Source organism: Marmota monax, unplaced genomic scaffold, assembly GCF_021218885.2.
Source record: "Marmota monax isolate L192 unplaced genomic scaffold, Marmota_monax_Labrador192_F-V1.1 WCK01_AAM20220418_F8-fsc00129, whole genome shotgun sequence".
In the NCBI taxonomy this organism is placed as follows: Eukaryota; Metazoa; Chordata; class Mammalia; order Rodentia; family Sciuridae; genus Marmota; species Marmota monax.
Window position 1 is genome coordinate 880,390 of NW_026693811.1, and position 16,764 is coordinate 897,153.

The window sequence follows — 16,764 nt, forward strand, 5'->3', positions numbered from 1 at the left end:
ACATCTGAAAATTGAGGAAAAAAATATGTGTATATTGTAGAATATATAAATACCCAGTACAGCTTCAGCTCTATAACAATCTATAATATCACCCTTTCTAACCACAATATTCTACCCTTAGTTCTTAGATATCATCTCATTATCATAACTTATCTCTGACTAGTCCCCTGACCTCTCCATTTTATTTGAATAAATCAGCCCTTTTCCTGGAATCGCTTTTCTCTAGATTCATGGTCAACACTTGAACTACTCTTTCATTAGCACTCTCAACCTCAATCTGTGTTGAAATCTACCCTCTCTTCTTAACTCAAGGGACTGGAGAAAGCATCAAAACCCTGACACTGGTAAAAAGGTAAAGGTTTCGAATATCAGTCACTTATAAACATTTCAAATGAACACTTCCTAGAATTTAACTTATTAAATGTCTGATAATGCTGAATATCATGTCTCTTCCTGAAATTCTTGGATTTTGAACACTTGTAATGATACACTTCCCTCATATTCCTAAAAATAAACTGTGGGAGTCAGCATGTTTAAATTAAAAAAAAAATACAAAAACCTTTTTATCTAATGTTAATTTAAACATCTTTGATTATTAAACACTAGATACTTAATAGAAGGTTACTACACAAATATGTTAATATCTTATTCAGTTAGAGCAATGAAATTCTGATTAAGAAAAAACAAAGGCTGGAAGTATGGCTCAGAGGTAGCCACCCAGCCTCTCACATAACAGTCAAGCAAAGAGTTACAAACCAGAGAAAGCCAAAATGTCCCCTTAGCAAACTGAATAAACATGTCATAAACATGAATGAACAAAACACGATAAAGCCTTTAAAAATATCACAAAAGTTCCCCCTAATCCTGTAAAATATTAAATTTAATAAAAGTTTTCAAAAGAAATATTTTAACATAAATTCAAAGATCATCTATATGGCTTTATTCTTCTAATAATTATTTTTTCTTTACTTATTGAATAATTAAGACAGGGTTAAAGAAGTAGGTTCATTAAGTATACAATGTACTCAAAACTTATTCTTCTGCTATGTAAGATTTTTCAGAGATGCTACAAAATCTCATCACTGTAATTCAGAATTTACTAGTTAGAATTCTATAATAGGGCTGAGGCCATAGCTCAGTGGTACAGTATGTGCCTCCATATGCTCAAAGCCCTGTATTTAATTCCTAACATGAAAAAAGAATAAAAACTAAAACTTTTATTTAAAAAGTAATTTTATAGTAACATGAATGTAGGCCTTGGAAAAAGTTTACTTTTACGTAACAGATTTCCTTACACATAATAAAGATGAACACTTTTAAATAAAATTAAAGAGAAAAAATATCAGCTACTTAGGAGAACTATCCTTTATCAAACTACTTTTTATTAAGGAAACCCTTTATAAATTATTTGAATATCAAATGAAAACTGTAAGCAAGAAGCCTAAGAATTCTTTCAAGATTTTGTTTTCATAATTATTTTTACTAACATGACTGTCTCAAGCAATTTTATTTTTATATAATTTATCTATATAATATAGAGTCACCTTACATTTTTGCCACTTTTCAGTAAAAAATAAAACTAAAAAAGATGATGTTTAGAACATGAGTCACACTGAAATATACTAATATAATTATGGATATAACATCAGTTATTTTTTTAATTGTTTTTTCTTTTAATATTTTTTTTAGTTGCCAATAGACCTTTATTTTATTTATTTATATGCAGTGCTGAGAATCAAACCCAGCGCCCCATACATGCTAGGCAATCACTCTACCACTGAGCCAGAGCCCCACCCATAACTTCAGTTATATTTTTAAATAATTTTTCTTTTAAATGTTTTTAAATACTTTAAGGCAATATTTTTGAAGTATTTATCTAGAAGTATGAACTACAATTCACTGAAAATGTAAACATTCAAATGGCTGGTCAAAGAAATAATAATAATTTAAGTTGTATATATCTTCTAATTCCATTCTTACTCTCAGAGAAAACAAATCATCCTTAAAAGCCAAACAACCATTTTTGGCCTTACTGTGATCAGCGTGGTCAATCTTGTGACATCACTGTTGAGAAACCTGCAAGAGGAAGACAGAATTAGCACTTAGCTGAATCATATTTGAGTAATTTCAGAAACTAAAAGGTTTGTTTAGAACTTCTGTGTTTCTTTGATACCATACTTCATATTTAAGTTAATCTAAAATATCAGGAAACATAATTGGCATAATATGAAATAAGCATAAAATACCTGGAGTTTATTTATAGATCAGTATTTATTTCAGTATGGCATGTTATGTTTTCGTTTATAATCAGAAATAACCCTGAAGTGAACAAAATATATTTTAACATAAACTAAAGGATATTTGGGTTACAGATTGTATTTATTTTCAAGTATTTATTGAGAAAATTATTGTTTTAAATATATCACAAATGGAAGATCGGTATTGTTTGTAAATACATTTATCTCTATAATTAGCTGCTCAGTTTAGAACCAAAATGTCATATATTTAATACAGGAGAAATTGGCACATGCTAATCCTTATAAATAGATCAAAAATTGAAAATATAACTGACAAGGGTCCAATATAAACTATAAACCCAAAGGAAGTTATAAATTAAGCTATTTTCTTAGCTATTAATGACTCCCAGTTTATCCCTGCAAAATGTGGCCTTTAAAATTTTCTTTATTAACAAGGCTTAATTTAAGATGAACTCTTAAATGTTTATTTAAAAAAGAACATGTTAGCCAGTCACAGTCCTGCATACCTATAATCCCAGTAACTCGGAAGGCTGAGGCAGAAAGATCTCAAAGTTCAAAGCCAGCCTCAGCAAAAGCAAGGTGCTAAGGAATTCAGTGAGACCCTGTCTCTAAATAAAATACAAAAAGTAGGGCTAAGGATGTGGCTCAGTGACCAAGTGCCCCTGAGTTCAATCCTCAGTATCCAAAACAAGAAAAGAAACACATTGTTCAGCTTGATGGTGTTTCAAAGCCTATAACCCCAGCTACTCAGGAAGCTGAGGAAGGAAGACTACAAGTTTCAGGTCAGCCTAATACTCAAAATAAAATTTAAAAAAGGACTGGGGATATATTTTAATGGTAGAGCACTTGCCACATCATGCAAGAAGCCCTGGGTTCAATCCTCAGTACTGCAAAAAATAAAAATAAAGTAATACATTATCATTCGGTGTTAGGGTTCATAATGGACTTTCATGTTTTATTTCATCAAATCCTCAGAATAATCCCTTCAAAGAAGCAGAAAAGAAATAATTAGTATACATTTCAGGAAAAGATATTTGGAGAGGATTTATGACTTGTCTAAGAACACAAAACTGAGTTTTTCTTGGTTCCTTTTGTACCTTATATTTTCTACACTGAAAATTCATTCTGACAACTATTTTTCCTCACTCTGTCCTTTAGTACAAAATCACTGATTACTACTAGTTATCCTGTACTACTTCAAGATATTGCTCTCCAATGTTACTTGTTATAGCCTCCCTACTTCTCTTGTTTATTTATTTGTTTAGGGGGTACCACAACTCAGAGGCACTTAACCAGGGAGCCACATTCCCAGACCTTTTTATTTATTTATTTTTATTTTGAAACAGGGTCTCCCTAAATTGCTGAGCCTGGCTTTGAATTGTGATCCTACTGCCTCAGCCTGCCTAGTCACTGGGATTACAGGTGTATGCCTTGGCACCCAGCCCTATTTATTTTCTTGATGCAGTAGCAGATAAATCAGATCACAATGATCTCTTACTCAAACTACACAATGGGGTATGTATGAATGTGGTTTTTGTTTCTGGTGTTTTTTGTTTTGTTTGTGGTGCTGAGGATTGAACTCTGAACCTCATATATACTAGGTAAATTCTCTACCACTGAGCTAGATCCCCAGCTACAAAACTGCATAATAGTTTTACCCTCACTTTGAATAAACCCCACAAAATTTACTGTGGCTTATTAGGCTCTCTATTAGCTGGATGCCTGATTACATCTCCTACCAGTCTCTCCATATTGCACTCAAAGTCACAATGACCTTGATAATCCCCAAACATACCAAACTTGTCCCATTTCAGGTCCTTGACACTTGCTGTTCCCCCTGCTTAGTGCAATTTGTTCTTCATACCTTTAGAAAACTTATTATCAATCCAACCTGGTATTAAAACAAATGCCATCATCTCAGTCTCTCATTTACCACTAGACACTGTTAGCTCCAAGTTTTGCAAGGAAAGATCATAGGAACACTACTTTAGTACCTGGAACCCAATAACTACTCAGTTGATTAGTTGCTGAATGAGTAAGTGAAACAGTGCTTATAATTCCCACTGCATCTAGCACTATGCCCAGAGCTACAGAGTATAAATTAAAAACACAATACTTACTACATATTCAAGGACAATAAGCTGTAACAACTTGGTTTAATTTTTTTTTCTGTACTAGAGAATGAGCCCTAAGGCTCATGCATGCTAGCAAGGTGTGCTACAAATAAGTTTTACTATTTTTATTTTTTTAATTTTGAGACAGGGTCTTGCTAAGTTGCCCAGGCTAACCTCAAACATGAGGTCCTCCTGCCTCAGCCTCACAATTAGATGGGATTATAGCCATGCTCCACCACATACTGACAACTTGGTGTACGTTTTAAAAAGCCATTGCAGGAAGAGTTTAGGATGCTTTAAAAAAAAAAAAAAAGCAGGAGGTGGTTGGAAAGAGGGGATGTTGAATTATAAATATAAGATAATGAGGATGTAGATAGTTAAGACAACGAGTTGCAGATGGAATAGGAAATTTAAGACATCTTAAATGCAGGAAAACAAGACCTCATGCTAAATGAAGTATCAGGAACTAGGATAGCAAAGCAAGAATGAAAGATTATGTCTAAGGTTCTAATACAATGCAAAAAAACTAAAGTGAAATGCAAGAGTGAATTATGTTTTGAACAGTAAAGATGGTGTTACTATATGCCAGTCAAATAGAGATGCTTCCAAAGCAGGAAGAAATTTGGAATAATCCAATGTTTGAAAATAAGTCATGAAAACTATAGTTTAAGCCAAGAGTATGGGCAAGTTCACCAACGTAACAGAGAAAAACAGCATATCATTTGTAACTGAATAAAAAGACAAATATTCCATTTTGCTTTTGATTTTAAAAAAGTAGAATAATTAAGACAAAGTCTAGAGTTAAAATTTTATACTTAAAGCCCTAAAGCTCATATACTGTGAGTAAAATCATTCCTTCCTTATGGTAGCAATTTTTACACATGACTTACTGGGTACTTGTAATTGCATGAGGAAAAAATTTTGATGAAATTGAAATGACTCTAGAGGATAAAGCCAGACAAATATTAAAGCTTCTCATAAAATTCCTAAGTAGTTTTTACAAGCAAAAGGTAATTCTTTAAAATCATGTCAAAACTAGGAAATGTATTCAAATTACATATATAAAAAGTAATATTACATTTTATGTAAACGTAACTAATATACTGGTTATGTACTATTTCTCTACAAGTCATTATTTCAGTAAATACACACAGAGAATCTCAACTGTATTTACCCACAGAAAAACCCTACTAATGTTTGCCACCTACTAATGTGGGAAAAGAATTTTAAATTATGCTATTGAATTCTACGTATTTTCCCAGCAATTAGCACGTACTATTCTTAATTTTACCCTCACTTTGCCCCAAAACAGAGAAAGTCTTTAGGTGATCAATTTTAGTATATTCAAGTCTTAACTTTTACATGACAACACTGTAAGTACCCATATCTACAAAATAAGAATATTTATCTCTATCTAACCCACTAAAAACACTGAAAGAAATGGACACTTCTTCCCTGTTTTACCCACTATTCAATATTAACATGGAAAAAATGTTCACTAGTCCCCAAAATTCATTTAAAGTAATAGTCACTATATTTGCTTTATTGTAGGCTCTTTTTAAGGTTGGTTACAAAAAGATAAATAAAAAACAGGGCTAGGCGTGTAGTTCAGTGCTTGTCTAGTATATGCAAATCTCTTGGGTTCAATCTCCAATACCACAAAAAAAAATTTTAATAATTTTCAAAATTTACACATGAAAAATAATTTCACATATCATATGCTATTTGCAGGGTATATATAATATTGTAATCCTGAATTATAGACATGGGGGAAAAAATCACAGACTCCCCCGTACCATTTTTTGGCACTGGGATTGAACCTAGGGTCTCATTATACATGCTAAACAAGCTAGACCCCAGCCTCATAGGATGCTGCTGATTTTTTTTTCTTTCCCCTCTGATACTGGGGATTAAACCCAGAGTCAACCTGCCACTGACTATAACCCCAGTCCTTTTTATTGTTTATTCTGGGACAGGGTCTCACTAAGTGGCCCAGAGTAGCCTCCAACTTGTGATCTTCACATCTCAGCCTCCCAAGTCACAGATATTATAGGTGTGCACTACCACGCCCAGCTACAGTATACTTTTATATGACTAATATGAATAAGGAACTGACTTTTAAATATGTAGTTTTTTAATTTAACAGTTATATGTAACTTGTGGCTACTATATTAGATGGCACAACTATGTACTTTTTTTTTTCTTCCAGTGCTGGGGATTGGCCTTTAGGCATGCTAGGCAAGTTCTCTTACCATTGAGCTATACCCCTCAATCTCCACATTTATGCATTTCTCAAACAATACCAATGCTGAACTATATAATGATGTTTTTAAATATCTGAAAATTTGGGCCGGGGTTGTGGCTTAATGGTAGAATGAGTGCTTGCCTAGCATGTGTGAGAAACTCAGTTCAATTCTCAGCACCACATATAAATAAATAAAAACTTCAGACAAATGTCCATTAACAACTAAAAATATGTTTAAATTTTTGTTTGAAAATTTATTTTCTAGAGGTTGGGGGCATAGCTCATCGGTAAAGTAGGTGTATATATATATGTACAAGACCCTGAGTTCAACTCCAGCACCATCAAAAAACAAACAAATAAATAAATAAAAGGGAATTATCTCTATTTTTAACAATTGGAGGGTGGAAGGAACAGTCTCAATTCTGGTAGAATACACTCATTTCAGTAAAGTTCCAAATTTGGAGATAAATTTTTATCTTCCAATTATTTTCAGGTTTATGTTTGGCAGAGAAAAAAACAGGTTATTTTACCACAGAATACTTAATATTTATTTAATAGTATGTATGTCTTGAATTTTGGAGAACTGAGTTTTACACCTCTCCAGGTTGCATTACTATTGCCTGGTATTTAAATTTCAATTTGCTTTACTTTGTTCAGCTGTGCAGATATGCTTTAGCTTCATTTACTAATGTACTGTTAAGGACTAAAACCTCAGCTGAACACAGAAAAAAAAAAGTAAGTATATTTTATTAACAGTTTTAATATTCTTGATCATTGGAAACTTCATTTGCTACCAATTATTTTCCCTTTATTATTTAAAGTTTTAAGGAAAAAAAGATAAGCAGTTTTAATAGCAAGACAGTTTTAACTAAACATTTAACATGGTACATAAAAAAGAAGACTGCTATCTCAGTTTAAAGCAAGCATAAAAACATTAGATACTAGGGGTATAGCTCATTAGTAGTTAAGCAGTTGTGAGGCCCTAGATTCAATCCCAGAACTAAAACAAATAAATAAACTAAAATAAAAACCGAAGATATTATAAAACAAATAGATGTTTTGTTACTACTGTACCAAGCAGTTTTGCCAAGTTAGAAACACACCAATTTAAATACAATGCAACAAAGTAGACAACAGATCATTTCCTGATCTGTACAAACACTGACTACGTTGGTACCCTGGCTAAAAGCTGTTTTCCAATTTCATGAGAAAAACTTCAGATAAAATATATTTAAAAGAGCAAAAAGTGATCACAAAGAAAGTTGCACTCAGAACCAGAAGAGGTTCAGAAGCAAACTGTATAAGACAAAAGCAAAAGACAATACATTTGATGATTAGAGTGGAAAGTCCTTAGAAAGTAGTTGGCAGGTGGGCTGGCTGGGGTTGAGGCCCAGTGGTACAACAATTGCCTAGCATGATTGAAGACAAGGGTTCAATTTTCAGCACCACATACAAATAAATAAGATAAAGGTCTATTGACAATTAAAATAAATATTTTTTTAAAAAGAAGTACTGTTTACAAATGAGCTTTGGTTTGCTAAATAGTAATTAAAAATGCTAAATTTTTAACTCATCCAAGATAGAGAAAGGAAGAAAAATAAGCAGGTTGAATAGCTATGGATTCCAGTTCCAAGCAGTATTTTGGTGCATCCTACACACCAAATGCTTCCTTCCCTCAAGTTTTAACTGTAGTTCTGGCAGGGTACATAGTTAAAACACTAGACCTGCTTTTCTTTAATGTTCACAGAGGCAACCAAGGCAACTATCCCAATGATTCCTACTATTACAAATTACTTCTTGCTAAGACACAATGAAACTGATGAAAGGAATTACAGACTCTTACTCTTAAAATTGACAACTGTCTCATAAAGTTAAATAAAGTTCACATACCTGTAGAACTAACAGAAGCCAAGAGTACTTCAAAGCCATCAATTGTTAACTTTAACCATTAACTATTTTTATCAAGAAAAGCAAGGTAGTCAATGTTCTATATAATGGATAATATACTATATACATACTAAACCTAAAATATTATTTTCTTTCAAAAGAAAGCTGCCTTAAGTACTAAGCAAAACCCAAAGCAAAAACAAATAAAAAGCATGTGCAATCTCTTTAAAACTTATGAGATGATTTATCAGTATTCCAATTTTTTGTCATTGGATATAATTAAAATATATTTGGTATCTATAGTCATTCCTTGCCCAGAACTCCCAAATCCTTGAAATTTCCTGAGTAATAAGAGTGTCTTATACTTTTAAAATCACACTTAAATTTATGTTAATGAGGTGACTTAGGGTGGCCATTCCTAAGACAGCTTTAGTATAGGGCCAGTCAATATAAAGAAGGAAAAGGTTGGAACTTTTAGTGCCACCCCATTAACTTAATGAGGATCAGGAGAGGGACTAAAGATTAAATGCTATAAAAACCATAGAAGAGCAAGATTTGATGAGTTTTCAGGTTGATGCCCAAACCCACGTTAGAAGGGTGGCTCACCCCAATTCCATGAAGAAAGAAGCCCTTGTGCTTGGGACCCTTCTGGACATTAATGAACCTATGTACTTCATCTGGAGATGCATCAGCAAAACTAGTAAACTTAAGTAAAATGTCTCCTCAAGTTCTGTAAACATTTAGCAAATTATTAAACCAAGGAGGGGACCATGGGAACTCCCAGCTTATAATTATTGTTCAGAAGTTGGCAGCTGGCACCTGAAGTTGGGGCAGTCAAATCTGGGATTTGACACCAACTCCAAGTATATAGTGTCCAAATTTGAGTTAAATTGCAGGACACCTAGCTGATGTCCAGAAAGCTGAAGAATTGCTTAGTGAGAACAAATCTGTGTCAGAAATACTGTGCCTGTAGAGAAACAGCTATTTTTCTCAGCCACCTTTTTCAAACTAAACAACTCATTATCAGTAGCAGTACTTCAGGTAAAACCAGAAAACATTATAAAAGCACCTCTTATATTAGCAATTTCCAAATTACTAAAATGAATTAATTAATAATTTTATGGGCTGGGGCTGTAGCCCAGTGGCAGAATACTTGCCTAGCATGCATGAGGCACTGGGTTCGATCCTCATCACTCCATAAAAATAAACAATAAAATAAAGGCATTCTGTCCATCTACAACTACAAAAAAAATTTTAAACTAAATTTACGGGCTGGGGTTGTAGCTCAGTGGTAGAGGGCTTGCCTTGAATGACTTGGGCACTGGGATTCGATCCTCAGCACCACATAAATGTAAAATAAAGATATTGTGTCCATCTAAAACTAAAAAATAAATATTTTAAAAAATAATAACTTTACTATATTAATTATGACTTCATAATTTTCACTAATTTCCTTTCTGTAAAAAAATTACATTCTTCAAAATGTATTCTTCATTTACAACATATTCTTCATTTATCTTTATTGTCTCCTGTGACTAATTTTTTCTCTAGGGGAAAAAATTTATAATTTCCATGGGTTGATTCACAAAATTTTTAGAGAATTAACAAAAGCCTATTACATGAAGTATAGTTATAGCCAGGATGACAGTTTCACAGTTTGCTGTTGAGAAAAAACATGCAAACAAAGGACAACTGGCAGTTAGAATTGGTAAATAAAAAACAAAACAAAACATTTTTTAAGTACATACAAGCTGCCTAGTGTTCCAAACTTTACCACTCTATTATTTCAACACTAATTAGCACTTCTCAAAAATTTGACTCACTTGTCCCTAGGTTTCAATTTTAAAGCCATAAATGGGCATCCAGCAGAGGAAGAAGGTCCGCAGCACTGCCAACTCATGTTGAAACATTTCTGAGGTTATACCCCAAAATGAACCAATCACTTAGGTGAAGTAATACAATAAAGTTTCATTTGAGAATAATTAATATTGTTTTAGCTACAAGTTCCTTAGAGAATAAAATTCTATTGTAACAATACATAAGACAGGGCTTTAACCTTCCAAGAATACTATTAACTAAGTTAAAGCACAATATTTGAATCTGAAAGATTTTTATATCCAATTAGAGTTTATCTTAGTTCTATCAACAAACATCAAATCAACAGAAACTTTGCCAGTCATAAGAATGCCTTTAAAAAACAAACAAACAAACCAACCTTGTTTGAACAAGCCAGCATCAAGTCAAACATAAGCTCATAGTGTTACACAGTTTTTATGTATCATAGCTAAGAAGATAAAATTATGTTATTCTAATACAAACCTTCAAAAATCCATTTTAGAGCATATCTATGAAGACTCTTGAGGCAATTCTACCATCTAACAATACACAGTTCAAAGAAATAACTAAAGATATAATCACTAATAACAAACTCTAGATTCCAGATAATTTATACATTTTATCTGTTAAAATAACTTTCTATGACTATTTAGGGATTTAAAATAATGATTACTGCTGTGTTTTTTCCGTTAGTTCTCTTAGAACTCTTAGAATGTTTTCATCATAAATGAGAAATCTAGTTTAATGTTTTCTGGTTTAATAAGGAAGTACATAACCCTGATCCTCACTTAGAATTTTGCCATATATTCATTAGATACTCAGGCAATTTATCAGCACTTCTGTTGCTACACCATAATTATAAACTTCATAGGGACATTGTGAAGTTGGCTAATTAGGCTTATAAATTTTTTTTGAGGAACACAGATGAAAGAGAGAGGGGTGTGGCATATATACAATTAACTACTATGTACTTGATGAAAAATGCCACTTAAAAACATCTATCATCTGAGTACAATGCTATAATCCCAGGCACTCATGAGACCAAGGAGGAGGATCTCAAGGTCAAGGCCAGCTGTAACAACATAGATCCCATCTCAAAAGAAAAATGAGAAAAAGGGCTAGGGGTATACCTCTGTGATAAAGCCACCCCTGAATTCAATCAAAGGTACTAGGGGCAGGGAAAAAAAATATCTAACCACATGGATGAACCTTAAAAACATTATGTTAAGTGAAATATGACAGTCACAAATATACTATGATCCTACAAGTATAAGGTACCTAAAATAGTTGAATCCAGGTGGAAAAAGTAAAAGGATGGATTCCAGGAGTTTGGGATTTAATGAGTACAGATTTCAGTTTTAGAAAATGAAAAAAGTTTTTGGAACCCAACTTCTTCGAATAACCATAAAAGTCTAATTAAAAATAAAAAGTTCTGGAGATGGACAGCGGTGATGGCTGTACATGATATTAATGTACTTAGTTATACTTATATATGCTTTAAAAAGTCTAAAGTGATAAATTCAATGTTATATGTTACCATAATAAAAAATCAACAAGTGTGAAAATCAGATTATAAATCATAAATCAATCATAAAACTTTCTTATTCACTATTGCACTCATTGAAACATTAATCAAATCATTCTTTTGTTCATTCAGTAAATATTTACTGACTGCTTTCTATGTGGCAAGCACTAGACTGGAAAATAAACCAGTGCTAGACTGGAAAATAAACCGGTGAACAAAAAAAATCTGACTTGACAAAATTTACATTCTACTAGTAGAGATGTACAAAACAACCCGAAAGAAAAGTTATACTTTCATATAGTAAATATACCACTAACAGGCAAAGAGATAGAGCAATGGCAATAAAAGCATCCCTGAGAAGATAATTGTCCTGAAAATGAAGAAAGAATACTCTAGATAAGAGAACAGCAAGTGTCAAGACCCTGAAGTGGAAACATTTGGTGTTTTCAAAAAATGAACAGAAGGTCCAGATCAGGTGCACAATAAGTTAGAGCAGTGGGTAGAAGAAGCAGGTAGAAGAACTAGGAGGGCTGGAAAGTAGATTGGATGTTGTTCTACATATGCTGAAAGCCATGAGATGTTTTGACAAGTGTGATGTGATCTGACTTTAAAAACAACACCACTCTAGTCACTCTGTACAAAATAATCACAGGGTTGGTGGAGGGAGAGGAAAACAGAAATACCAGTTTAGGGACTCAGATGGAAATAAGGTAGCAACACTTCTGGTGAGAAGTTACTAGAGATTTGGTTGCTGATAGAATAAGAAAAGGCAGTACAATTAATAATAACGCTAGTATTCATGAGGCCCTAGGTTCAATTTGGGGAAGAAAGTCCAGGGTCCTGGTTAGATTAACTGAGTGGATGATATTGCCAAATATTGAGAGGGAGAACACTGGGATAGGAATAGGTCTGGTGGAGATGCTGGTGGTAAAAGCAGAAAGGAATCAGAGTTTGGGTTTTGGCAAGTGAAGAGAGTTTCATAACAAACAACATGATAAACTTCTGAAAAAAACTCATAACATAAAGGGTGAGAAATGACCAGTGGATTTAGAGATAAATTTATATGCTGATGACATGATCTAGAGAGAGGAAAAATGATGATGGAAAAAACTGCAGAAGCAAAATCAATAATTACTAAGCATCTAATAAATGCATAAATCTGTCCTTGCTGTTGAAAATACAAAGATAATTAATTAATATTACATGTGACTAATTAAAGGATCATATGGAAACGATATTGAAAATCATGGGGTGGAAAACCACATATAGATAATTAAATTTAAAATCTTTGGAAACAATACTATTTTATAATAGAAGCTGTCATGTTGAAAATATTATGCAAAGCAATATTGACATATGATGTGACAGCGATGCCCTTCTAAAGTATACACATGCAGCTGCACAGTAAAAATAAGCTTTTATTTGATTACACACAGTGGGATTTAAATAGCATCAACATTAGACAAAGAGTAACACCAGCAATTTTAAAAAAACATCTCCACTGTACTTTTCTTTTTCCCTCTCTACCATTGACCCATTTCCTCTTCTGCACTTTTAGCATCATCCTAGTCTCTAATTCATTAAATACTCAAAACAGGAAGCCATTCAATCATTTATACATATCTTCATCTCCAGAGTCCCCTTTACTCTACTTATTGTTTCTATTATGTTCTTCTGCCTCCCTGAAAAAGTTAAGAATTTGGAAATGATAAAGACTACAGACTAATTACTGGTATAAATTAATTTAGATAAATTATTAAAACACATTTGCATTTTAAACTTTCCCCCTCAAATTACAAGATTCTTTTCCATCTGTGTATATTTATACCATGCCCTATTCCAAAATATCAGGTAATTTACTAAGCTACATGTTATGGTTTAGATGTGAGGTTATTCCCCAAAAACTCACATGTAAGACAATGTAAAAAGGTTTAGAGGTGAAATGATTGGGATCTGAGAGCATTAACCCATCAGTAAATTAATACTCTGTTAGGGATTACTGAGTAGTAACTGTAGGCAGGTAGGGTGTGGCTGGAAGAGATGGGTCTTGGAAGCATGCCTTTGGGGTATATATTTTGTGAGCGGAACGGTGTGGTACTGAGCTGAGCTGAGCTGAGCTGAGCTGAGCCTCTTAGCTTCTGGTGCAATTTCCTGAGCTGCTTTCCTCCACTACTCTCTTCTGCCATGTAGTCTGTCTCATCTTGAGCCCCAGGGAATAGAGCCAGCCTTCTATGGAGTGACACCTCTGAAATTATGAGTTCCTAAATAAACTTGTCCTCCTCTAATTGTTCTTATCTTTTGGTCACAGCAGCAAAAATAGCTGACTAAAACTCCTATATAATAAACAAAAAGAGACAGAACTAAAAACATTGAGTGTGAGAAATGCCACAAGTGAGGTTGCTATCAAAACACATGCCACAAGACCCTGTAACCTGTGAACCAAATAATGTCTTTTGAGTTTCTCAGTAATCAGTGCAAAGAAGAAATAACTGTCATGTGCATATCATTCATAATATTTATAAGGTAAGATGTATCATTTTCTTGGAAAAAAAGCACAGTTCTTTCTTTTTTTTTTTTTTAACTGAGACCTGGAGGAAATCTGTTTTACTGAGTTTTCAAAAATAGTCTAGCAATAAATACAATGAGTTTTATACGATTATTTAATATCTGTCAGAGATGGCCAGTAGATTGGTGCTTGAACATTTCAGCAGCTAAAAAAATATAACCCAAGTATGTCACACAGTACTTTAACTCAAGGATAAGATTTGAAATTTTCAGAGTAATATTGTACATGTTTCAGGTATCTTCTTCCCTAAAATATTACAATTTTAAAAGCACAATTTTTTGAGATAAAATTCACCACTTTAACCATCATAAAGGTTATAATTAAGATAGGCATAAAAAATAATCTCCCAGATGAACTAAATGCTGAAAATGATCACATTTTTATTTATGTACATTTAGCTTACAGCTTAACCAAAAGGTATGCCAAGTCAGGTGGCACACAGCTGTAATCCTAGCTACTCATGAAGCTGAATCAAGAGGATCACAACTTCTAGGCCACCCTGGTCAACTTAGCAAAACCCTGTCTGAAAAAAATAAATAATAAATAAATAATAAAAAATAGAAAGGGCAGGGGATGTAGCTCAGTGGTAGAACAACTCTACATTCAAGCCCTAGAACTGTTTTTGTGTTTGTTTGTTTGTTTGTTTGTTTGTTTTAAAGACAATGCTAGTTTGATTCTACCAACAGTGTCCATGGGTTATGTGCCAATGCCTGAATTGCTCTGAACTAAACAAGCAATGTTCTTTAAAGTTCTAGGAATAGAAATTAAAGATACTGAAACATGTTCAAGCTAATTAACCAGATTCAATCAGCAGCTGAAATTAATAGTAAAGATGACAGGAAAAATTCTGTTTATTTATTTATTTAGTTGTTGATAGACCTTTATTTATATATATATATATATATATATATATATATATATATCAGGTGCTGAGAATCAAACCCATTGCCTCATACATACTAGGTAAGCGCTCTACCACTGAGTTACAACTCCAGTCCCAGCAAATCACATTTTTGACCCTGATATACCAAAGGAAGATTATATCTATTATATCAACATAGATACGAATATCTATGTTGCTTGTTTTTCAGTAGGTATCAAACCCAATCCTGCCCTTTCTTTCTCTGAGTGTTGTCTTCTGTCATGGGTAACACAACAAGGAAGCCCTCACCAAAAGTGGCCCCTTGACCTTGGAGAAGTAAATTCATTTCTTTACAAACAATCTAAATCTTTTTCTTTATTGACTTTACAGAAATACTTGCCCCAAGGCCCAATGATATAAGAACAAAGATATTTGTTTCTACCTGGTTTATAATAGCAAATAATTGCAATACCCAATCACCCATCAATAATTAATGATACATAATATGTACCTATATAATACGTAGAGTCATAGTATACATATTAAATACCATATATTATTTTTTATTGATTTTTTTAAATGACAGCAGAATGCATTACGATTCTTATTACAGGTATACAGCACAATTTTTCATATCTCTGGTTGCATATAAGTATGTTGACACCAACTCATGTCTTTATACATGAACTTTGGATAATAGTGTCTATCACATACCGCCATTCTTGCTAATCCCCTGCAAACCTTTCCCTTTCCCTCCCACCCCTCTACCCTATCTAGAATTCATCTATTCCTCCCATGCTCCCCCTCCCTACCCCACTATGAATTGGCCTTCTTATATCAAGAAAACATTCAGCATTTGCTTTTTGGGGATTGGCTAACTTCACTTATCTTCTCCAAAACCATCCATTTACCTGCAATTGCCATGATTTTGTTCTCTTTTATTGCTGAGTAAAATTCCATTGTGTATATATGCCACATTTTTTATTTTATTAATAACTGATACATTTGAAAAGGATTCATGAAAATTTTAGAGGCTATAGATTCTAAACTTCAAACTTACTGCTTAAGTTCAGGCTTTAGTGAAAACTGTTAAAAAATATTTAAAAAACAAAAATACACTTTTTGTTGTGTGTGTGTATATATATATATATATATATATGTATTTTTTTGTTATGTGTATATATATACACACACACATAACAAACATATATATATATTTGGCCTTTGGTTTTGGGGGATTGGCTTACTTTGCTTAGCATGCATGATATTCCCCAACTCCATCCATTTAGTGCAAATGCCATAATCTTATTCTTTTATTGCTGAGTAATATTCCATTGTGTATATATACCACAGTTTCTTTGCCATTCACCTACTGAAGGGCATCTAGATTGGTACCACAGTTTGGCTATTGTGAATTATATTGCTATGAACATTGATGTGGTTGCATCACTGTAGTATGCTGTTTTTAAGT

At 33.1% G+C, this 16,764-nt stretch overlaps 1 protein-coding gene across 20 annotated transcripts in view; it reads right to left on the reverse strand.

Annotated features, from left to right (window-relative positions):
• Positions 1–16,764, reverse strand: part of Baz2b (bromodomain adjacent to zinc finger domain 2B) — a 361,835-nt gene that overhangs the window by 230,835 nt on the left and 114,236 nt on the right. For 19 of the 20 annotated variants that reach the window (XM_058584941.1, XM_046462280.2, XM_046462283.2 and 16 more), the window contains one exon: positions 2,034–2,076. The gene's annotated coding sequence lies outside the window, so the exon portion shown is untranslated. Of the gene's footprint in view, positions 1–1,980; positions 2,077–16,764 lie in introns of all 20 variants that reach the window. The other variant, XM_058584942.1, reaches the window with a different exon arrangement.